At 37.3% G+C, this 25,403-nt stretch overlaps 1 protein-coding gene across 5 annotated transcripts in view; it reads right to left on the bottom strand.

Annotated features, from left to right (window-relative positions):
- SEMA5A (semaphorin 5A) overlaps positions 1 to 25,403 on the bottom strand; it is a 314,550-nt gene that overhangs the window by 233,200 nt on the left and 55,947 nt on the right. Inside the window, exon 1 of one of the 5 annotated variants that reach the window (XM_030969790.1) lies at positions 616 to 636. The exons of the other annotated variants lie outside the window; for them this stretch is intronic. The gene's annotated coding sequence lies outside the window, so the exon portion shown is untranslated. Of the gene's footprint in view, positions 1 to 615; positions 637 to 25,403 lie in introns of those variants that run through there. 5 annotated transcript variants of the gene reach the window in all.

Raw genomic sequence — 25,403 nt, 5'->3', positions numbered from 1 at the left:
AAATATTCAAAAAATTATCTTGCTTTTTTTATTTATTGAACCAAAGAAAGTACTGCTAATCAATCATGTGCTATCTCTACGTGAAACAGCAAGACAGGAATCCCATAGCAGTTTCCTGCTCTCAGCAGCTCAAGAAAACTGCACTTCACAAGAAAAAACAGTACTCCTCTGTCCAATTAAAGCATTTGTTTCCTAGATTGAGAACGTCTACAGAACAGAACAAATACACCAGCAATCAACAGCTCACCCTTGAACCTAAACAGAGACGTGAGGCAAAAAAGGAGTCATTGTTCCACTCTGTTTACTCACTTATATGAAATGACTGTACTAGATGACTGGAAGTGTTTGTGATTTTTTTTCCAATGCTTTCCTGACCTATGAAAGTCTCAGGAAGTCTGCCAAATGCATAACCATAGAAATGTTTGGAAACATCATACAAACCAGAAGAACTCTCCAGACTGGCCAACAAAGATTCAGATTTATGTTTACCACATCAAAATTTCTCAAGAATCCCATTCTCCCTATCATCAAGTACTTCAGGTTACAATTTACATATTGTATCCTAAATTAAGAATTTTATCATATCATTTATATCATATGCGCACACATACAGACCCCTCCGTGAAATCCAGTGATGTCAAATTCAGCTGTAGAAGTTGCCAAAAACAGATTTAGATGGTGTTCTCCAAGGCACAGGGATCAAGCAAAGCTGAAGTACAGAAAGTCACTTTCAATTTCATAGTCCAAGGTGGTAGGAGAAGCTTATATTTTCAACAAGACATTGCATCACCTTTTCTTTGCCTCCCACTTTTCAGAAAGGCAAGGGCAAATTTAAAACTTGGAGGAGGACCAAATTCTGCTTTTTATACTACTATGTACCAGAGAATGCTCAAACACCTCAGCACTCAAACAACCCGTCACCAGTGTATGTTGATGACAAACTACTCTGAGACATTCAGCCTGTCAAGCAATTAATTATAACTGTTACTGTGCAGCAAGTTCTACAGACAACTACAAGCAACCCATCTCCAAGATGCAGTGTGCTGATTTATGTATGCACTCACGACACCAGAATGAGCAGCTGAATTATTAGACTTTGAAACATTACAAAGAAGCCTGTATACCTCAATTTTTCTAAACAAGCCTAACACTACTAGTACTTTCTATAAGCACCTGAACCTGCTCACTTCATGATTCTTATTTCTACATAAACACATCAGATTTAATTCAATCAAAATAAAAGCTTGAGCAAGGTTACTTTTATTCTAATCTTAACTACCTAAACAAAACAGGAAAGCAGGGTATGAATTCATCTTATTGATTTAGGGAAAACATGCACACACACAAAAACTAATACATAAAAGTTCGATTTCTACAGATTCATGTCTTGCTTCCCTTACACTTCTTCATATGGCAACTCTGCAGCTGCTGTGACTGTGGAAGTACTCATCAAGCACAATACAGTACATGCTGTGGGTAGGATAACACCAGAAAGCAACCTGAGTATTCACTTATTTAAGCTAAAATTAGGCTAACTCAGTCTACACAGCCCACACCAAACCAGTCTTACAGAAACTGTAAATAACGCTACCAAAATTAGAAGTCTAACTAAAAAAAACCCATCAATTTTACTGGAAGGTATGTAATCATGTTTTAGTTTACTTTTGCTTTGGTTTTGCGTCAGTTGCTAAAGTAAAAAGGCTAGAGTGGCTTTGCTTCATGTCTCTGTCTCCCACTCTTTCACTTAAAATGACTTCTGGAATGGATGACCAGTTTCAGTCTAATGCAAAAACTTCTATGGAAATGGTCAGGAAAAGCAACAGACAAACTCACTTCCCAAACAGCTGTTTTACCTACTCTCAATGACAAACACAGGTACACAAGAGGGGAATTCAGCCATGGCACATTTTACTTCCCAGAAGCCCACTAATTTAAAAGAATGGGGCAGCGAGAGGACTTCTGCAAACGGATAAAAATAGACATAGGTGTATACCAGGGGAAGGTTTCAAGACATCATCACAAGATTTAAAGCAAAAAACGTGTGAGTGCTGGTTCCTGCTGCTGATAGGATAAGGTACAAAAAGTCAGTGGTAAGAGCAAGCAGTGTGATTGAATCCAGCGGGGGCACCGCGGAGAGCACACACAGTTACCACCTTTGCTGCTACATGGGTGCAGGCACTGTGCTCACCTCTGTCTGCTACAGCTGAAGAGATATTTGGCTCCACAAGGAACCGACCAAGGAAACAAATCACAGCATGTCTAGACACCGTGGCTCATCTGCACACTGAGGTTTCCCACTTCTGCTGCAGCTGCACGGCACAGCTCAGGCAGTATGCCAGAGCAGAACCTCGCCTCACTCAGAGACCTGGGAGCTTGCCCAGGCACTCAGGATCTTCACACAACACCTAATGACAGCCCCTGCTCACCTCACAAGACAAAAAAGGACACCGAGTGGGATAAGAACATGCCAGCTCCTCATCATTCCACCAGCCAGCCTTGGCTTTTACTCCACAAAGTTGACAACCTGAGTTAAGGAAGCTGCTCCAAGTGACTGTGGATGATGTCAGTGAGTCTAAAGTAGAAGTGTTAGGGATGCCAGGTAGATGGGGCTTTTCCAGACTCCAGTGTCCTCACCATCTATGCACAGGACAACTGAACAAATATAAGTAAACTTCACTTACTAATTAAAATACTACTGAACACATTCTTTGCTTTTGTTGATATCTGGCAAGAAAGAAAATCTTGTCAAAACTGAAAATGTATCAAAACTGAGAAAAGGAGAGGAAAACATGAGTAAGAATAAAAGGATAAAAATATTCTCCTTCCTCTTTCCCTCTTCCAAAACATGCCTGCATTATGCAAATATATCTTACTTTCAGGAATCAATCAAGGATGAATGGTTGCAACTGCAATCCACTACCTTGTGTTCCTTCTACAAATACTAACATTTCTCCTTATGATTTATGTTAGGAAATATTACTACTTATCTTTCTCTCTTCATGCTGAAGAGGTCCTTGCATAAGGAAAAAGATCTCATTAAATCTAGCTTATTTGCTTGACTAAAGAATGAACATAGAAAGATGGCAATTATTGAGCAGAATCTAGGCACAAGAAACATGAAAGAAATAGGAATAGCCTTCTTATAAATCAGCATTTTGTTTACTTGCTTTCCAAATCATAATATTGGGCAGAATAAAACCAAAATAAAATAAATGTAGGGATTTTGGGGGGAGCAGAACAAATAAAAAATCAATAACATCCTTGAACATGTCCCAGCCACCTCTGCTTGAGACCACAGAACCAGCCCATAAAAATGCATCCCAAACAGACAGACACCTGCAAACACACACTGCAAAGCAGAAGCTCAGTGTACAGAGTGCTGTGCCTGCTCCTGCTTCACATGCAGGGTTGGGAAACTTCCAGGTCCTGACATGTGTCTTCTGGTTCAACTCAGAAATTACATCCAATCAAAACAAGAGCAGTACCTGGACTCTTAAATTCCAGCTTTTTTCTCACCTTGCTGAGCACAAGCTCCCAGGCATGAACAACTGTGGACATGTGCACACCACACGGGTGCATGCAAATCACATGAGCTGTAGATGTGACTCATCCTGACTTTGCCAGGCTGACTCCATAGGCATGGTAAAGTCAAAATAACCAGAACAGCCTCTTTTAGGCCAAAATAGAAGAAATGCAGAGATTGGAGTGCCAGGACAGGAATCATATTGCTAGGAGGAAAGCACAGACCAGGATATGTGAAGTCACCAGTCAGCCAGAGTTCTCTGGATGAAAATTACAAAACAGAAGGACATAACATTTTTCTGGTTTAGCAGGGATTTGACTAATAATAACTCATTTAAAGCCACTGAACTTAACTCCATTGAGGTCAAAGTGACTGGACCTGTTAATGTTCATTGAGCCTTTTAACTAACCACCACAGATTTATAGTCCAAGAGCAGCAGCACTTAGTTCTTCCAAAAACCCCACCATGATCCCAAAACAGTAATTTTTAAAGTATAATACATTATTAAGACTTCTGACAGAACAAACAGTATTACCTTGTTTAAAATTGTAGAGATGGAGAAAAACAGTAATAAAAGAGAAATTATTGTGGTCTTGCTCCCACTGAAGTCATGTTTTTCATGAAGACTTCAAAGAGCAGGGAAAACATGGCCTTTATCCAACTTTCTGCAAATTACACAACTGAGCAATTTTATTCAAAATAAATCACTTCTGATACAACTCTGATCTCCTTGGGTTTGAGAGCAAAACTTCTGAAAATCTTTATTCTTGAGTGTGACACTATTTCTCCTTGTGCTTCTCTGGTCTTTTACTGAAGTTTTATAGTGCTCTGTTGCCACAGGTATTTGCTGCCTACATGTCTCCAAACTTTTACATCATTTTTTGAACCTTAATTTCACTGGTTTGATGATCCAGGAAGACTTTTCCAGTTCCAGGATACGGACAAGAATAACACATTTTAGTACCTTTCAGCCAAACAGTGTTAGTACTAAGGACACAAAAGGCCAAGAGTGTCATGACCAGCGAAATCAACTTCATAATGTAAGTCAACGAAAAGAATTATTGAACACTGTAGCATATGTATATAAAATTTGTTTCTGTGTGTATCTCTACAAGACTTAGATTAAAAATAAATGTTTATAGCATTTTTGGGTGTCCTTAAGATGAAACTCAATAGATGAATTGTGTTTGGTTTGGAGTTTTTTTGTTCATTTCGGTCTGGTTTTGTGTGCTTGTGCACATATGCATTTTAATATTGCAGAAGGATACCATGCAATGGTCTTCTTAAGAAATCTCCTTTCTTTCCCAATACGCAACACTGTACTGCTTCTACCTCTTCTACCATTTTTACCTGTAAGATAAATAGTCTGAGCATGACTCCACCCACCCTGACAGGAGCACAACTACTCTTGGAATAAAATGTCATTCCTTTTCTGGAATTCTTCCAAGTAATTTTATGTCTTAACTGATTCTTTGATTTAAGTGACATGCTGGTAGCTGATGCTAGCATGTAAATCTTAAATTTCATTGATCATCATGTGTTGCAAAATCTATGAAGATTTGCAAAAAACCATCAAAACTGAATTCCGTGTAATTTAGTCTGCATGAAACAGCTACTTCCTTTCTGTCATTAACCAGTACATGGCTCCTTTATTTTCCAAAGGCAGCAAGTAAGCTAAGAAAAGTAAAACCAAAACTATGGGTATCATGGAAGACCAGTCCTTAGCAAATGCATCTTTAAATATATAACCATAAAAATAATGTTTACTCTGACCTTTGGCAAAAGCCAGTAAGGCTTTTCATTTCAGTTTTAAAAACGTCAAATAAAGCTTAGATGACAGACACCTCCTAGAGAAAAAAAAAAGTTCAAGCCCCAGGGAAGTCCTAGATTTTATTTACTATTCCAAAATACCTTTTCTGTACTGCAGGATACCAGCTGATATGTTTTCTGTAGCATAATTAATTCAGAGACATCTGCTTGGTAGCAGACCAAGGATGAAGCTTGGGGTTATGAGACCTGGATTATAGCTCTCACTCAGGAACTGATTTGTGGTCTATCTTTGAGAACTTTGATCTGACCCCATCTCACCATTATAAAATGTGAAGACATCTTTTTATAGAACCCATGTTCTTTAAATAAAATGCAAGTTTTTACACATCTCAGTGAACTGCACTGGAAACACCGCAGTTCCATTTAAGACTGAACTCCTGAGGATAGTGACAATTACAGGAAACCTTTATGGTTGTGCTCTCTCAGTCAGAGAGCCCAGCTGCCTTCTGGAGAAACAGGACTGAACAGATTCACGTAGGTACTGCAGATGCCAAATAATAACAAAAAGGCTAATCCTAAATATTGCAGCTGCTGATAATGTTCACTGCCTAACAATGCAGAAAGTATTACACTCACTATTGCTTACAGCATGCATTGCTACACAGAAAGAAAAAAAAAGCAGTGGTATGTAGTCAGGGAGAATCCAAGATGATAGTCTGAAGAGGAAAATCCAACTCAGTGCATATAGCCTGAGGTTATTGGAAAAGTGTCTGCTAATATGCAGCAGACTCCCATAATTGTGCAGCTGAAGTAATAATATCCCAACAAAATGCAATTATAATGTACAGTGTTTAAAAACTCTGCCAGTTTTTACACACCAGTTTATTCCAAAAGCTGGCTTATCCACTTTGTCAGTCTACGTGTTCCAAAATTATTTAAAGAAATCATATCCATTCCATTTTAAGTACAGGAGATCATATTTAATCCTAGGTAAGTCTATAAATTTTATTCGTTATGTATCAGGGAAAAATTTTACTTGTAATCTGCTTTTCCAAATGGGGGGTGACTTCTTAAATCTTATGGGAAGGGGGGCTGGGGTGAGAGGGGAGTGTGTGTGTACATTGGTTGGTACAACTCATCAACAAAGTTTATACCATTTAGGTTCCCAGCCCAAATGTACTGAAATCATTTATGATACAAGAGAGAGAAGTAACAACAGTTTCTTTGTCAACAGTGCTTTCATATTCTGTGCCATTTTTTTTTTCTGGCTTTGATTGTTCTCCTTCAGTGATGGATGCATTCCCTTCTTCCATCTCAGCATGCATGAGAGAAAGAAAAAACTTAACATATCCATCACTGGAGCCAGAACACACAGCACACTCCATCTGGTACCATAAATCCCAAAGTGATAGATGCTCCCTGCTTCCCCCAGCAAGATTCTTAGCTCTTCTACTCTCTCTTCAGCATGAAGTTGAATGCCGTTGTGTTTAGGGTTCATTTTTTTAGGTGACTGTAGAGATAGCAAAAATATGGTTGTTGTGATGTGGACATATTCCAAGCCTTGTCTGAAATACTCTTACCCAGGGCCAAATGTTTTCCCCATCAGCAATGAAAGCATGCAATGCTTTGGCATTCTTCTAGCAGCCTATCCTCCCTTTGCCACCCAACATGCAGGCAAGCTCCCATCTCATCTCCCTGGCTGCTCACCGTGCTGAAGCAATCACAAACACCTCAGGCTAAGCAAATAGAAAGAGGTAAACACTTCAGTCTGGGCACCATCCCAGGGAGGACACACACAATAATTTCCAGGCTCCTCAACAGATTTTTTTTCTTGTGTTTGGTACTAACAAGATTAAGGAAGAAGAGTTTTAATATACAAGTAGGATCCCTGTCAAGACTTTGATTACAATGCCTAGTTCATCATAAGCCATCACTGAAAACAAACACCTTCCGTGCTTTGCTGTGCACTAGGATTAAAATAGCAGGCAACAGATCCCAGAACTGCCCAGCACTGTGCCCACAGTGAACTTCCTTTCACAGCTCTCCTTTTTCCTGTATCTCCAATCCACAGAATCTATACTTATTTTCAATTAACTTACTACATCCACACTAAGTAGAGCATGAAGTACAGGATTCCACATTCACCTCAGGCAGCTGAGAAAGAATACCTGGATCCGATTTTCGTTACTGTATTTCAAGTTTGTTTGAGATTCCATTTTCATACAAAAACATAACACAAAAGACAGCAGGAGATTTTGGTAGCTGGAGCTGGGGTTCATCTGGAGTTTTGGTACTCAAGCTTTGGGAGAACTTATGCAGGAAAGTAAACAGAGGCACAGGCACATTGTCCTGAGGAACATTTATTATAATGCAGTGTTAACTTCAGTATCAGGTATGGGATCTCATTATCTTTGACAACTCACCAAGCAACACTTACAATTCTGATGTTAATTCACAATGTAATTGTATGAATCAGTAATACACACACAACTAACAGCAGTAAACTCACCAAAAACCAGGAAACTCCTATTAGAAACACCATTAGCAATGTCCAAGAATTTGAATTCTGAAACAAAGATTTTGCCTACTAGTACAGAATAGTAGGATGCATGTCCTGTTTAAATTTATCTGCAAGGATTTGTATGATTCCATTGTTTCTGATCTCTTGTAGTTATATATGAAGAGATATTTGGTTTAGAACACCTGCATCAGAAGAAGCCACTGAAATTTTCCTAGAACGACTACAGGAAATAAATAGTACAAACAAGCAGCAGAAACATCAAAGACACACCCAAACTTCATATGGAAATCATCATTTTAAGACTGGTACTCCCTCCAGAAATACAAACAATACTGCTGGAAAAGCTGCCATATTCCAAAGTTCTCATCCTCTTTCAAAGGTAAGATAACTTGAAACAATGCAACAAAGCAAAGAGAAGCTGCACCACAGATAAATTTGTGAGATAATCACACTTTGTTTAAGATAATCTTCAAACTCTACCACAGACTAAATACATATAGCTGGTGCCCAGGTTGCAATTGTCAAAGCTTTTACCCACAACTTATTTTCTCACTTTCTACCCCAAGGTCTGAATTTCTCCAAAACAAATTAATTTGGCTCTCACATTACATCGCGCTGGAGGCAGTATTGATACACAAAGATCACAAATGAAATTAGACCACACAGAAGGGTATACTACATTTTCTCATATAAACACAATGTTAAAATGGGATTTAAACAGTATAACATTAAAGTAATAGGATCTGAAAAAACAGATAACATTTTGAAAAAAATTGTATTACCTTACCATCACCACAGAGGAGACAAAATTGAACGAAAACGTGTAAGCATGTGGGAGACATTCTGCCATCATGTCACCACATAGTCAGTGCTGGCCCAGAAATGCACATCATTTTGCAAATCAGGAGGCCCCTCTGGTTCTCTCACTCAGAAACTCTGAGCAATAGTAAAGGCTCCAGTTAAACAAAATTCTAACTTAATTCTTCTTCCTTTTAGCCACAGGAAAAAGGACTTACTGCAAAGGGAGCATTTCTTTTCAAATATGCAACCTTGACTTACTGAAACTGAGCATCCTAGCAGGGCACTCAGCAGATACTCTGGTAAAAGCTTCTTTGCTCTGCTCTGTCTTAACTTAAAATTATGCAACTGTTTGAACTGGTCTGAGGACTACATTTTACTGATAATAGAAGAGTCTTTTCTTCACCAAAATCAATCTATTAGGGGAAAAAAAAAAGCAATACCCCACCTTTAGTTCTGTTAATTTCTCATACCCCTTCTCCTTTCTTGGTGGTGGAAAAAAAATTAAAATCCAGTTTATTGTTATCCTCCACTGCCAGTCAAAAACAAAGCTAAAAGATGCCTTTTGCTTTTGTTTGTGTCCACACATTTCTGTGCAAAGAGTTTTCTTCATATATTTCCTCTATGAAGATTCAAGTCATATTCTTAACTGTGTTACATCTGGAGAACTTGGTCTTTGAGATATCAAATACACCTCCCCAGCTGCCCAAAATTAGGCTCCGAATTCAGAAAAACAATATTCTTTATACAGTTTTAACCTATGTTACAGTCCCTCCTCATTACCCAAAAAATCCTCTTAACGTCACAGTTCAGATGCAGCATTTGAAGAATATTTTCTCTACCCAGAAATAGGTCTTTTGCACTGCTTTGTGTGCTACTACTGGGAAATATTGGGGAAAAAATGGGAAAGGTTTTTCTATTTCCTTGTTGGAACATGCTGTTCCCCAGAACACCTATGGGCCTTGTACTTCATGGTTAAAGTCTCAAAGTTTGTAAAGCAAATCAGACAGTCAAAGTGGTTTGGGAGGCAGCACAGGGCAGCTCTCAAGGCAGAGACCAAGCATCAGGGAAAAATAAAAGATGAGCACTGTATTTTTACTTTATTTTGCACATCTTGTTATGGCAGGCTGGTGATATGCAGCTGTTAGAATGCAGCTTATCGGCACAAAACAGAAAGCAGTACCTACCCTCCTGTAGCTCAATAATTCCTTGTCCCCCTATCCACTGAAGGGCAGCAGAGAAAAATACTAAGAAAAAAATACTCCAATAAACATTTCTTGATAAACCACTTTTAGGTTACAGCCTGCCTTCCTTTTTTACAAAGTATAAGAATTACCTACTTTTTCATCAGGTAGTCAAGAAAACACCTTATTTTCATATATAGAGCATTAGTGGGAAAGAAATGCATAGTCTGTAAACACAAAAGCAGAGCCAACTTGAGAGGCAAGAATTAAGGGAGAGGAGAGGGGGAAATCATGATTCAGTAACTGAAGGAAATCAAAACTAATACTGAAATGGAAAGATAAGACAAGTCATCAAGTGGGAGGTTAACAAACTCAGCACCAAGCATCTTGTTCTTGTTTAGACATTCTTACATGCTTAAAAACACCACAGGAGGCAGTGCTATTTGCCGTTTCCTAAAAATGTCCCAATTCAAGGTCCATTTCTGCACGTCTTGAAACATCTGTAAGTTAAAAAAGTCACTACAGAAAATAGTTATGGATGGGTAGCCTATGTGCAGAATGGTTTCCTTTTTTGTTGTTTTTTTTTAATATATACAGTAGAATTTTCTTCAATTTTTAAGAAAAGATATATCACCAGGATTTAAGATTTCTCTTGGGTTTTTTTCAGGTTCTGAGTTTGGCTTGTGGTTTGCAAGTTAAAATCAGTCTTCTAAATAAAAGCTAAAATTAATGCAGGAAGCTCAAGAAGAAAGTTACAGTTATCTAATATCTTCCCTATATTCTATTTAGTGATACTTTTAGAAATGTCAGTCTTTTGATAGCAAAATGGCAAAATTAGCAAAGCTCATTTTCAAGGCATCTTATCAGTACAATGGGATGAAATGTCAACAAAAGCTGCTCAAGGGCACTTAAGTTCTGACTTCCCAAACTGCAGCATGGAAATCTTGTGAAGAAACCTGTCTAAAACCTTGCTAGTTGCCCACCTAGTCCTGCTAACTGTGTGTGCTATATACTGCACAAGAACACAATTTCTTCAGGTATTTTCTCCCATTCTGCATTATTTTGCTGTCAAGCACATTTTGCTTTTTTACTTGCCTCTGTGTAAAAGAGTCAAAGGAAGAAAAAAATGGAAAAAGTCAGAAAAATAATGTAAGTTTAGCACCCCTTTTTTAGGATGTACTCCAAAAACACTGCCTCAGAAGAACCACCTTCATTTGCAACAGCATAACCAAGGGGAGCAGCTTTTAGTTTTTTTCAATTTGTTTTTACAGACATACTACTTGTGATGTGTGATCCACTTCTTTAAGGAAAGAAGATTCCCTAAGGATGCCAGAGATGTCCCCTTGATGGCAAATGAACATGGAGAGTTGGAGAGTAGCAACCGTGGTAAAAATTTCATTCAGATTACGGTAGGCATTTCCACTGGTCTCCACAAAACACCAAATAAACAGGACTGGAAGTGATTCAATTTGAATTTCAGCCTTTGAACACCTATAAATATTCCCAAAGGACTAATGAGGAGTAGTCCATCTCATAAGAAATACTGACAGTGCAAGATGAACCTCACTCTTAAAATAGTGAGAGAGCTAGTGAGGGAACTAAATTTTTAATGGATTCAACATTTCAAATAATTTCATCCTACAGCAGAAGAGCATTCATCTGCTCTGCCTTTCTTCCTGGACAGATCTATTTTAAATCAACTGCATCAGAAAATAGTTATATATATATATATATATATATATATATATTACAAAATGCAATAAGGTCCTCTGAAACAAATTAGACTTGAGACATGAAGAAGGGAGAACTATCACACAACACCTCTGAATGGATTTGACAGCTCACTCAGTTCAGACAAGTTACATCATTTCAATTGCTTCTCTACCCCTCAAAACGGGTTCCAGACTTTCACAAGACAGACTTACATGAAGATATGGTTAAACTCTTGTTTGCAAGGCAATCAGTTATAACTGATCCTCAAGAAAACTGACCAAGATGCAAAATTCTTTATATTTACTGAATACTGGATGTCCTTCCATCTCCACAGAACTAACACTTCCGCTCAAAGACACAGCAGCATTGATTCTGTTTTGATATTAACTGTAGTCTTGGTCTACTAGAACTTCCGACATACGGTAAAAGTAGCAAATGGCCCACGTTATAGTTTTTCAGAGTTTTATTGCCTTCTTTTAATTATCCAATTTTACAATGTAATTCTTCATTACTTTTCTTGCGTTACCCCATTAACTTCTCGTTTCAAAGAGCAACAAAAAGAAAGTAGTCTTATGGAGTTCTCAAACACTTTTCTAAATAGTGAGGTTGGCCAAATTAGACTTCAAACAGCACTGCAACTCTTCTGAAATTCTTTTTAAATTCATCATCTGCCATATTTTGAAAGAATTTTCTCCAGCACACACTCAAATTAAAACCTAATTTAAAATGCTAGTACCTCACTCTGCAGATGACAAGCTTTGAGTGGCCTCCCGGCTTTTCATTAAAAGAAACCCCATAACTTAGTCCTACAAAACAGCTCTAAGAAATTCTACATCATGGATTATTAAATTGAACCAAAAGGAGAAATATGCTTAAAATACAACATGAATATGAAACTTGATAAAAATCATCCCTTAATCCAATCCAGCATTTATTTTAATTAAACCATTTATTTTTACTAAACTCTCACTAAAGTCCTAAGAAAATCTGGTCACGTCCAGCTACAAAAGGAGACAATATTTACAATTATTTCTATGGATGCCAGACTCCTTTTTTGTTGTACTGTATTTCCCTTTCCTAGAACATCGACTTTAATACTAAGGAGTAGATAAGCAAAAGAAAGCACAAGTAAAAGCATCACCACCAATCCTAAACACAAGAGACAACCATTGTATTGCACTTTATTGTGCGTTCTTGAACAGGTAATCTACACTTTAACAGAAGAAGAAATTTGTAGGTACTATTTCCAACTTCATCTCCCATCACCATTAAAATTGAAGTATTCTTAAAACACACATGTACAGATATATAAAATACAGAGCAATAACAGAATCACTTATCATGGTCATCGAAAACATTACAAATCTTTAAATATTTTATTATAAAGCAGTGGGGAAGAGTCAGCTGCTAGAAAATTGCCTTAACTTTTATCCCTAGTCATGAGCATCACATATAGTTGAGAACTCTCACCAAGAAACATTTTTCATTTAAAAATAAAATGCTGCAGCATACATATAAAAGAAAGGCAACAGCAGAAGTCCCAAGGCAATATTTTAGAGAACCTCAGTTTTCTAATATCCAGGCATACACACACTGCCGTATCTTTTTGGCTTCTGAAATAGAAAGCATCTCCAGAGACACTACTTCATCCTTGTCTAGGATGCTACCAGGTTACTGAAGTTCAGAATCTGAGATGCATTCAGAGTCAAGGAACAAAGTCACTCTACAGGACAATTGCCTTCTATTCCTGTACCGGGCAAATTAAAGTCCCTTCCTTGTGAAGAACTGAACACCATGGACCTTACAATTAAAACTGCTGTCAATAAAGAGCACACATTCAGTGAAAAGTGGAAAAATATGAAAGTCACAACCATGATTCAGAACAGTCTGGAAACTGAAGATAAGAATGGAGGGACAACAGAAACAACAAGCCAACAAAATGGGACCATGTTCAAGGTGTTAATCAGAACAGAGAACAGTTTCTTTTAATTGTAAGAGGCAAATACTGCAAAAAAGAGGCCACAGAAGGGACCACAATCTCTGTGCCAAGCACTAAAAAAAAAAAAAACCTCTTCCAAAAAAACCACCAAAATTAAGCCTGTAAGAATGATAAATGATTAATCACATCACCATCAAGATGTTTAAAGTACTTGCAAAGTAGCAGTCACCAATCACAATGGACTGAGATCTGATTACAAAAACACTGGTGTCACCAAACCCATAAAAGAACAACGGCCTAAGGACAAGGACCACTGTATGCTCTGTGTTTGATTTGTTATTTTCCCAGCTAGTAGTCCTCAGATTGTAAATGCAGTGCAAGAATACTGTCCTGAACACATGGAAAAACACCAGCAATGACTCCTTTGCACTCTCTTTTGCAGAAGGCCTGATCACTAGTTGCAACTCCCTCAGCTTCTAGATACATGATGATAGGACAGAATCTTCAGCTCTGATGTGCCTGAAATGCTTTTCTTACTCTCAGAACCTGTTTAGAATAAACCTTGTTGGACTTTATGAACCTTTGTTTTAAATCAGTTGCAGCTCTTGGCATACTATACAGAGGCTGTAGAAGAAGCTGCTCTTTTCCTGACATGAACACAATCTTTCCAAGATGGATTTTGAAAAAGTTAAACTCTCCAGCAAAATGGCTGGAAAGAGCAACTGTTTAATGCGTTAAAACTTTTTCTAAGCATTGGTCACAGTCATCAATAGCCCAGCACTTCACCAGATGAAGCAGGACAGGGTACTTGAAGCAAAACACAGCTTCACAACTTTCTTCCTGTTAAAAAGGTAAAAACTGGAAAAAAGGGAGGGGAAATAAAACATTTAGCAAAAATTACTGGAGCTTGTCTCCTCCTAAGTATATGAAGAAGAACAATTTGTGACAGTTGGGTATCTAGAAATATTTAGAGTGCTTGTCCAAACACTGCTAGTGTCCTTCTCCTCTCTGCCAGACTTCCCATGAACTGAGAGAGCTCCGAGGCCTCAAAAAGATTAGAGGGAACAAGGGAGCCTAAGGTCAAAAACAAGCTTAAACGGACCCAGCTGTAATAACAAAAGCACACAAGGCTTACAACTCAATTTTTTACTCTCAAAAAAACCCACTGGTTTAAAAAGCTTTATAATTTTCTTCATACAGATTATATAAACAGAATTTCTGGCTTACACAATTTTTATGTTTGTTTCTTGCATACAACAGTAGAAAAGGCTTTTAAAAGCAAAGTGAAAAAGGTGCATAAATGTGAATACTCCTAAATCACAAAAGCCTATAGCTGAATCCACACTGAAAACATCGAAAAGTTTATCTAAGCATGTTTTGTGAAACAATTACCTTATTACCTTGTAGGAAAATTCCCAAAGAAATAAAACAATTTCCCAGAGGACTGGAAGTGCTGAAGGCATAATTGTCTAAACGCACTAGAATTCTTTAAACTTCCAGAATATTTTGTAAGCTTGGGGCTTTTTCCAAGGGGTAAGGATGTTCCTCTTTCAGAATGCAGTTGGGAGTAATTTCTTACCTCAGCAGTGTCTTTTCTAAAGCACCCTCTTGCTCTCATCTCCACTACCTTTACACAGCAGGTGAGCAAAAAGTGCAACATGTGCTTTTCACAAATAGGGCAGTTGGCAAAGCCACTCGATATTCTGATGTGCAGGAGGCTTTTGCAGATTACAGTCATGACAAACATCAGGGTCAGCAACATTGCATGCAGGCAATTCTCTCATGCTGAAATACTCAAAGTACTGAAGGCCTTTTATCTAATGTACACACATTTTCTAAAGCCTGATCCTTGATATCCATGCCAAATATGCTTGAGAGGTGAAATGCAAAGTGAAATTATCGCAACATCTTTCACAGCTGGGAAATGCAGTTGTGGCCTGTTCTTACACATTCAGATACATGACTGTAAACAAGCATTTTCCTAGCACATCTTTTCCCCAAACATACTGCCAGTTTTACCTCCAACCTGCCTTTTCAACCAGCCCCTGCTGCTAATTTATCACCAGGCCTTCCTCCCACTCCATCTTTCTTCAGAGTCGCTGCACATCAGCATCTGCAAATCCATTTTCCCGTTCTGCTGTCTTTTCCTACTCTAATTTGCTGATGCCTTAAAACAAACTTGCAAGATCACAGTTGTTTACAACATAAGACAGATTTGTTCCACTTTTCCTGAGTACTCCCTTCAATTCACCATCCATCGTTTTGTTTTAGGTAGAAACAGTTTGCCTTGTCTCAGGCTTCCTCTATGGTTAACAGAGCAGTTCTCATTACAGCTCTTCATTATTAAACATCTCCCTTTTTTCCTCTCCTTGAGGGCACAAACATGACACAGACAAATTCTTATGATAATTACCACAAAATAAAATATTAAATAATAAAATAGTCTTCATTAAAATCTGCATACAATATTTATACTGAGCATGCCCATGCAGAAAATAAATAATTTCCATTGATATATATGTCAATGCAATTGAGTGTGAGGCGAGAAATCCAGTAAGTGTAAGTAACCCAATGAAAGCAATATAATGTCAGAAGGGAAATCATAGGAAAACAGCAAACTGACTTCAGTCACCATCAGAAGTGTGGAACCCAGGAAATACTGGCAATCTATTTTATTTGTTTATGTTAAAAGATAAGATCTTTAAGGAGATACAGTCATATAAGATGAAAAGATTCACTTTTCATGAAAGCAGAACACCATAAATACATGGTTGGATTGTGGATGAAAAGATGTATAATCTAAATAAAACTTAAGCTGCACATGGCAAGAAAACACAACAACAAAATCATCAGAAAAAGAAGTATCATGCTTTACACACTTGCCAGACCCTGCCTTCCTACATTAAAATTCCTAGTAAATTAGTCCAAATCCTTAAAAGAGGAAAAACAACAACAAGCGAGAGATCCTTCATATAAAGACTATAATTCTTTTTTCAATTTAAATCCAAAATCGCTTTAAGCAAGAAATGAGACTTATTATTTCCTATTTATTCTACTGTTATACCACAATGATTAAAGAAAGTCTCAACTACAATGAAGATGAAGTGGTTTCATATTAATTAAGTACTCATTAGAGAGAGAGAACTTCATCCCTATCTCAACAAATAGCATTCTACAACATCACAAGAACATCAGAAAGAAAAGCAACTCTGTATTCAGCGCTAAGCATTTCAGTCATTTTACTGATTTCAAGAAGCTCAGTAAAATATTCTATTTAATGTAGCTGATTTTTATTAGGAAAAGACATGGTCATCCTGTGAAACTGGAGTCACACTGATCAGTACAACAGGCCTTTTCAATTAGAAATCACCAGCTGTAATTCAGAAATAAGCAATACTTCAGACAGGATGACCTCCTATAAACCACAGACATTTAACTTTTACAGTTCATAAACTAATAAATTATGTGTCTGGGTGGGTCACAGAGGATCACCCTTAAGAGAAGTTAAAGAGAAAAGACAGAGTCTGAGACCTGGCTGCTGTGGAAGGAATGGCACCAAGGAAGACTGGATGGATGGCAGCTGCTCTCAATGTCACAAGGTCAGGCACATCCAAAAGGACACACCAGGAAAGCCATACAACACAACTTCTCTGTATACCTTAGAGCAAAGAAAGAAAACAATACTACAAGGCTTTGAGATTTATAAGACTGTCTCCAGGAAATAATTTTTTACATGAAAATATGATCTGATATCTCTGTACAACACTACAATTCTTTTTTTTTTCTGGCTAAAGCAGAAAAAAAAGGATATTGCATATTTCCTTCATCTTTATCTTTCTCCTCAAGAACCAAGTAAGCAATGTAAAAGTCTAACCAGCTCACCACTTATCTTCACTAGCATTTATCTTATAACTCTGTTTCTGTAGTACTTTTTTCCTACATAAAACAATGTCTACTCATTTACTGTATATGTGTTATATATTAAAATCTGTATATACAAAACATTGACAGCTACACAAAAAAAATCAACAATTTTAATTTATCAAAATAAATGTTCTTCTCTGTCATTAAGAAACTCAAAGAAATATAAATGTTACGTATTTATTAGAAGTGCATGTAGGAGAAGAGAGCTCACAGTTATTTCCAGTTTCAATGGGATTTTTCTATTTAAAAAGACAGCAACTTCATGACTTACCATTTTAGTGCTTTTAAGCTGAGATAGAGCTGCACAAATTTCCTCTGTACCTTCAAAGACAGTGCAACCATCTACTATGAAAAGCCACAGATGGCTTGCTACTCTAAGTGTACAGCAGGCGAAAACAAATGCCACATCAGGGCTGTTTCTCTGCACAGTAACAGAGTTTTCAGTGTGATTGCTGCTTTAAAGGTTACAAAAAAGGTATTACTCAGTTATCTCTAACTTGCATTTTCTATGCATTGAACTCCCCCAGCTTCAGTAAAAAAGTGTTCTGCTCATCACTTATGCATTTGAAATGTTTTTCTTTATAAAGCTGGCATTCTGTCAGCTTAGAGATTGCCTGCTAAACTGCCCATCTTGGCTTGCATTATGAAAAACAGGAACAGGCACGCTTTTATAAGGCACACAGCCAAAAATGAGTAATACCTAACAATTTATACAATTACAGAAAACACAAATTTGCTGAGATGCATATAATATGAAAATTAAACTTACTTCTGTTTCCATTTTAAAAAATCTGTCTCACCATAAGTAACTACATACATACAGAATTTGATTTCATTAAACTAGCTCAGCATCTAATAATTTCTAATAGAAAGAGCATTCCATAGCTAACTCAGGGCAAGTACAATGTACTCTTAATTATCTATATGCAGGTATTTTTTAAAAAAATATGCATAAAGCAACTGATACTGGGGGTAAAAAGAAGTAAATGTTGTTTAGCATTTATTATCACCTTGCAATCGAAAGAGTTCCTACAGAAATTTTCTCCTCATTGAGAAGTTCTTTTAAAACACAAGGCTTCACTATTTTTCCCTTAACATTTAGCACTGAACAGTGAATATTTACTTAATGCTTATAAAATTCAAAGCATTGACAGTAGTGTTATCAACCATTAATATATTCTTCATTAAATATCTGCAACAGTATCAGCCTGTTAATACAACTACCTGCCAGTAAAAACAAACAGCAATTCCAGTTCTTCTAACAGTAATAGGAGACTTGAGAAATGCGAAGAGTTGTGAAATAATACAGACATCTTCAGAACACACATTTAAGTCTGCAATACTACACCACATCAACATAATACCAGATTCTAGAAAACTGTGCTCCTGTGGTGTGAGTAAAACCAGGGAAAGAACTAGCCCTGCAAAAAGGCAACTTCCAAAGCCCACATATTGTTTGTGGAAAAGACAAGATCAGTTATTCCTCATCTAGCAAATCACACCCTGTCATTTCCACTTCCAGCAATATTGATATAGCAGCTCACTGACATTTATATCTTCACTTCCCAAATAATAACAACCAAAGTACATTTGCTTTTTTAGGGGTTAAGGGGGAAGGGGTGGGGGTGGGTGTGGAGGGGAGGTATATGTTCTGATTCTTTACATTACCAAAACATGAAGGATTTGGCATTTATTATGAGCACAGAAATTTCATCTCGGACAACACAAGTTTAACTTCAGACTAAAACTTCTCAAGAGTGCCTTGGAAACTAACATTTATTTACAATTTAAATTTATCTGTGATGCATGTCTAATGGCCTTACTTCTGCATCAATATTATCTAGACTTATTCTAGACTCACACACAAATTATTCCAACTTGACTATCTTGGTTATCTCATAGCTTTTCCCCTGCATCCTATTTCCCTTTTTTCTAAATTTCCTTTTTTCAATTTTTATTGAGACTAAAGCTCATAAAACCATTCCTTGTTTAATTTTTCTCCAGTTTCATATATTGAACAGATCACAGATATTTTAGGAATCTAAAAGGCTTCACTTTTTTGCTAAGTTCTAATTCCTCAGTCATAAGATTTCTATCATCTTGCATCCCCTGCACCTCCAACATCTTGAACTCCTAAAACTTCTCAGCAGACTCTAGACAAAGGTGGCTCACCTTGTGTTCACATCTCCTGACATCCCTACAGTGCATCCATTTTACACACCAAGCCTACACGCACGTGCACACAATGGACAGGCTGATACCCTTCTGAGTACACACACAGTGCTTTCTGCCTTCTTTTAGTCTAGATGGGAGCAAGCTCTCATATATAACAAAATAAAATCCAGTCAACTCAAGCTGTTCAAAAATTCACTGTAAACATAACACTTACCACTTCCAACTTTGCATTGAAAAGCAAGGATAAAAATCAAAGGACAAGAGATTACACTGGTTCCATTGTTTCTTATGTTCCAGACTTCTATATTAATCTCCATGTTTTTATCATAATCAGCTTTACAGCATTACTCCTCTTGAGTCAACCAGTTTACTGCCACGAAACCACTGCATAATTAGCCTAAAACGTACAAGCCACAAGTCCCTGTAATTGAACTCTACTATCGTATCCCCTCTATATCAGAGCAAACATCTCTCTTTCATGCAGGTATTTCAGTAAAACATAGATATAAGTAGTATAACCAATGCATGTGATTGAGGAAGAAGCAAGTACAACCCAAAAAATGCATGTACAGACCATCAACCACATTCTTTTGAAGCTGGAGATCAAGAGGAGGGATGGAAGATGCACTTACCACAGAGTAGTAATGAACCATTTTCATTTGCATCATGATTTCCAGCTGAAAAATTTGGGCAAGTGCCAAAGCATTCAGGATGTACTAACAACACCCTGTATTAGGCCTAAACACATTCAGCTGCATATTTGCTCCTGACTAAAGCCGGCGTCAGAGTATCCAAAATATATCTCTAACAATGGAACGGGCTGCTTGTTTGTAAAATAACAAGATTAAAAGTCACCATTCCCAAACTCATTTTTGTACTTTAAAAAAAGATTATGTAATAGTCACTATGTGTCAATACTTAAAACCCTGATGAGAATCTAAAAACATGAGTCAGCCAATTATTAAATATAGATGTTCATCTTTTCACTTTTTACATTTAGGAAGCAGTTACTCATCAAAAATGTAAGCAAATATATCATCACAGGGGGAAAATTTTTAAAAAGAGAAAAAATTACCACTAAATGGATTTACTCAAAACAGCTTTCACCTACCTAAAATGAATTAGGGAAGTTACAAATACAGGTTTCACTTTCATATTTAGAATAGCCAGACCAGCAACTCACAGGAAGGCACTAAGTTTGATGCAGTCCATGCTGAGATGCAGTTCCTGGTAGGGTCACAGTTCAAGCAGGGACAGCAGAGCATATGCCAACACCTGAACTACTGCCAGTATACTGAAATAGAAGTTCTGACTAAATACCTCATCCAGTTTTGACCAGAGTAGAACTCAGCAACCACACTGGTTTTGGAAGTCAAAGCAAACATCATCACTTGCTTAAAAAAAAAAAAAATAGTATTTTAAAACCACTTAATCTAAGTTAGTATTTGAAGTTTCAAATCAGATTTTAGCTCTTAACTGGCAGGTATCTCTCATCTCCAGGTTTCTCTTTTCACATTTCTCAGTGTTCTTAAACACAAAAGATTTTAGAGATCTTGATAGTTCCAGCAAAAATCCAGCAAAAAAACCCAAACCTATGCTGGCTTGGCATCGGAGTCGATCCAATCAATTCCTCCAAAGTCCAGAGCACTAGAAAATACACTCCAAATGGTTATACTTACAGATAGCTTGTGTCCAGCAGAATAGCAGCAAAAGCATTTGCACATCACTGAACTATGTTAATAGATCTGTTTTGCATTCAGTACCCTTAGTCAGCAGTACTCTGATCAGAAGGGGGCACATACATGTACAGAAAAAACAAAGAAGTCCAAAACTAACAAAAAGAAATCAGAGGGAAAGATTAAAAGTGAGATATGGCTTGCTTTTGTTAAAATGCAAGAGAAAAACACAAGTTCATTTCACTGACTGTTATGTCTGTATGCACCAGATATGGTCTCTCTCCTGTGGGGTCCTCAGCAGCACAAGCTGCAAGAACACCTGGGGAGAACAGGAAGAAAAGGAAACTTTCCAGGTAAGCAGAGAGGCCATTGATTTAGACAGCAACTACAGCCTGGCACAAATTTCCTTCATTATTTCCTACTAACTGAGAATGAAATATTAAAAGCTTTCTGTGGCATATCCTTTGATATAGTGAGTAAAACAGTGAGTGGAAAAGTGGCTATACTCACATAAATGCATTCAAATGAGGCACATGAGGCAGATTTTTGCTTTACTTCCATTTCATATGCATTAAAACAATGAGCCTTCGAGCACTGAAAAAACTGCTCTTTAAAGTGTAGGTCAATAGCATTAATGTGATTTGTCAGATATTGAGAGGAGGGAGATGAGCAAGGGATAGAAAACTCTTTTTCCCATTTTATCAGGAAAAAATAAATACATCCCATAGCAAAACATACACTAAGGTGTCCTACCTGGGCTGTCTCACAGGAGCAGCCAGGAGGGCATGGCTAAGTGTCAGCTGATCAAGTAGAGTTGAAAATCAGCTGTGTGATGGACCCAGTGGTTCTGTGGCAAGTCACTGGTCACAGAAAGGAAATCCTGACTTTAAGTTCTGACTCTGACTTGTCAAAGAGCAGCACAGAAATAGGGGAAGTGACCAGACCAGCTATTACTAGAATTTTGATATAGCTATAAAAAACCCCATTTTAAAATACTGAACAAAATTCAATACAAAATATCTTACTGGCTTCATGAACCTTCTCTTCCTGCACAAACATGCAGCTAATAACATAAGAACCTTCTGGTTGTATCATTATATGGGGAAAAAAATTATATTATGTGTTTCATGGTGGGCAAATAAACACCAAAAAGTAAAAATATAGATAATATAATAAAATACATAGTCAAATTTTTGTCTGATAATAAAGATGTTTATTAGGATTATTCCCCAAAACGTAAAGCCAAACATTAAAAAAATGGACATTTAAATCCTTATCAGCTGCAGAGCCATATACAGAGATGACAGATCGTGATGTTTACAGGGCAAATATGGACAGGCAGCTTGCCATTTTCCATTGTTTGAATTCAAGGCTTTCAGATTCAGAAGTCTCAGCGGTATTGCTGCTATGACTAATCCACTGTGTCAATTAGTTCATTCTCATTACTTGTTTCATGAAAGTTCCCACTATCTTCTTTAATAGAAGCAAGTTGCAACAAAGTTTGGGGTTTTTTTTGGTTGTTGATGGTTGTTTTGGGGTTTTTTTGTTTTGTTTTGTTTTTTGTTGCTTTGATTTATTTTTTGGGGTTTTTTTTTTCTATTCTAGGTGCTAGCTCAGCCCAGACACTGAATATTTCGTTGTTCCTCAGGAGAGATATGTCCCTTCAGACAATAACCTTGATGTAAAAGCACAGCAATTTAAATATTGGTACACACTCCTCTCTCTCTACAGGTTTAATCCGCAATTCAATTCCTCATGATGATAAAGTCTGTTCCATGGGGAGTTCAAAAGAGTTTCTACACATGGGCCACCAGGATGCGACTTGAAAAAAAAAAAGTTCGCAGACATGACCATATCACTGCATTTTTGTTTGAAGTTTTCTTCTTACCTTTTAAGTCAGGATTAGAACATCTTTGAGCAGAACTGCAAAAAACTCAAACTCCTGATTACAACAACCTAGAAATTACTTTTTCAGGTAGATGTATTCTTGTAATAGCCAAAATCTTAAAATAAAAACCATTGCAATAATATCCATTGCAAGAGTCTAAAACACTTGGAGAATGCTGCATTCAAAGTGGCTCCATCCCAAAGTGGCTCCATCCCAAAGGCACAGACAGATAACCCAGCAAATCAACTACTATGATGACAGTGGTCTTCTAACTCAAATTCCAACTCTTTATTTTAAAGAAACATGAGTTTCATTCACTAAGTTTCTTTATAAGATGAACAGGCTTTAAGACCCATTATACAAGAAACTAAATATGCAAAAAAACACTTACCTTTGCACTATCCAAAAAAACAACCAAAAGCCAGGTAGTAACCAAAAGAATGTATTTAGCAAAGAACTACGAGTATTTTAAAAAGAATATAGCATGCCCTACCTTTGTCTCTTTCTCTGTACACACACTTTTCAATTTCTTCCAGTAGCAAAACTACCTCAGAAAATCATAAATATTAAACAGAAAATGCAAAAGATGTATCAAGTCATTAAACCTCGGCTCTGGATTCTCTGAGAGCCACTGCACTATTTTTGTAATGTGGAACATTTCTGATTAGATTGGCTTATGCATGTGAACTTCATAAAAGTCTGTGCAAAAGCTAACTATCCTCATAAAAGCCAAGAAAACAACTCCCTTCGTTGCACTGAATAAAATACTGTTTATTTTTTAGCCTGCCTAGATCTCTGTGACAAAACCAGACCTGATTCTTAATGTAAACAACAGACTTCTTATACTGGAACAGTTTAAAACGGTAAGTAATTTAAAGTATTTATTTCTAAAAATACTACTTTGTTATTATTATTATAAATAAACTTAGGCTATTGGTAAAAGAAAAATATTAGAGACCAGTCTCAGTTTTCCCTCCACACACCAAACTACTGTTTCTTGAGCATAACAATTTGAGAGGGCAGGCACCATCTTTTTTTTCCCCCCTGGGTCTTCCACCTAGCAACAAGAAATAGAAAAAAAAAGGTAATAGTTTATAGGGACTGCATGAAAAATGCAAATGCACAAATCTGCCATAGGAACTCTAATTCATTGCTTCTACTTTAATCTCTAAGTATTTATTCAGACTCCAATACCCTCTCATGGCAACAGTATTATCACATAAACATACAAAAGAAAAGAATGGAAAAGAACAAATGTGACCAAGTGACTTTCCCTCTCCCAGCCTCCAGGTATTTTCTGACTCCACATTCTCAAAGTTACTCAACAGTATATTCACTTTTTCAATGACCCCAAGAAGCTGCACTGGAAACTAACAGACCACCAGAATGCTGAAGCACTATTACACTCTTTCCTCTCAAAGACAATCCCAAATTCAGCTTAGAAGCTACAGTGGCATCCAGAATTTAAACGGCCAGCAGGTGAGGGAATTGCAAATTCTCTTTGCACAAATGGGTTCCAGCATCAATGCTACTGTCCCTAAGTAGCTGGCAAATGCCCCACAGGGTCAGGCCAAAGGTGTGTCTGGTGCAGCGCTGCATCTCCAAGAGCAGTTAGAGATGAGTCTCAGGAATACCACAGGTTTGCCAATTTCTGCAGCTCTTGAACTAGAGATGCTGGATTGCAATACTTCTGGTGCCTCCTTACTAAGCTGTTGCCTGTGAATTAGACAGACTCCCTTTCTTATCTGATCTGTCACCCCTAGCCTCCACTACCTCACGCCACAGCAAAGTGCCAGGAGTTCACTGCTGCCTGGATATCACTGCGCTTTGTTTCTCTCTCTTCTTGTATCGCAGGAAATAACAAATGACAGTTCCCAAATGCCATACTGTGATTTCCTAAAACTCAGCTGTCTTCCCCACACACAGTCTGTTCCTCTCCATCATGAAGAGTTGATGGCTTGTTCATGGCTTTATTCTTTCCTCTTATTCTATTTATCCGTCTCCTAGTGACTACTCATTCATCCCTACTCTCAAGTAAAGGTTTGAGAAAAGGGAGAAGGCTCAGTCATTTGAGGCAATGTAACCCACTTGGAAAAATTTCAAAAGGAAAAAAAAAGTGAACATCTGATATGAAAAAAGTGCATTTCTCCGCCACCTCACTTACACCTGACGTGATGGACAAAAGCTAACATTTGAAACAAAAAGGTCTAAGCAACACTAACTTAGATACGCACGGGGTAATATCCACCAGCAGTCAATAACATGAAAAATTTTTCTGGTTCTAAAATAATT

This window comes from Camarhynchus parvulus, chromosome 2 (genome assembly GCF_901933205.1).
Source record: "Camarhynchus parvulus chromosome 2, STF_HiC, whole genome shotgun sequence".
In the NCBI taxonomy this organism is placed as follows: Eukaryota; Metazoa; Chordata; class Aves; order Passeriformes; family Thraupidae; genus Camarhynchus; species Camarhynchus parvulus.
The sequence above is the reverse complement of the archived record's forward strand: the minus strand, read 5'-3'. Positions and strand labels throughout refer to the sequence as shown.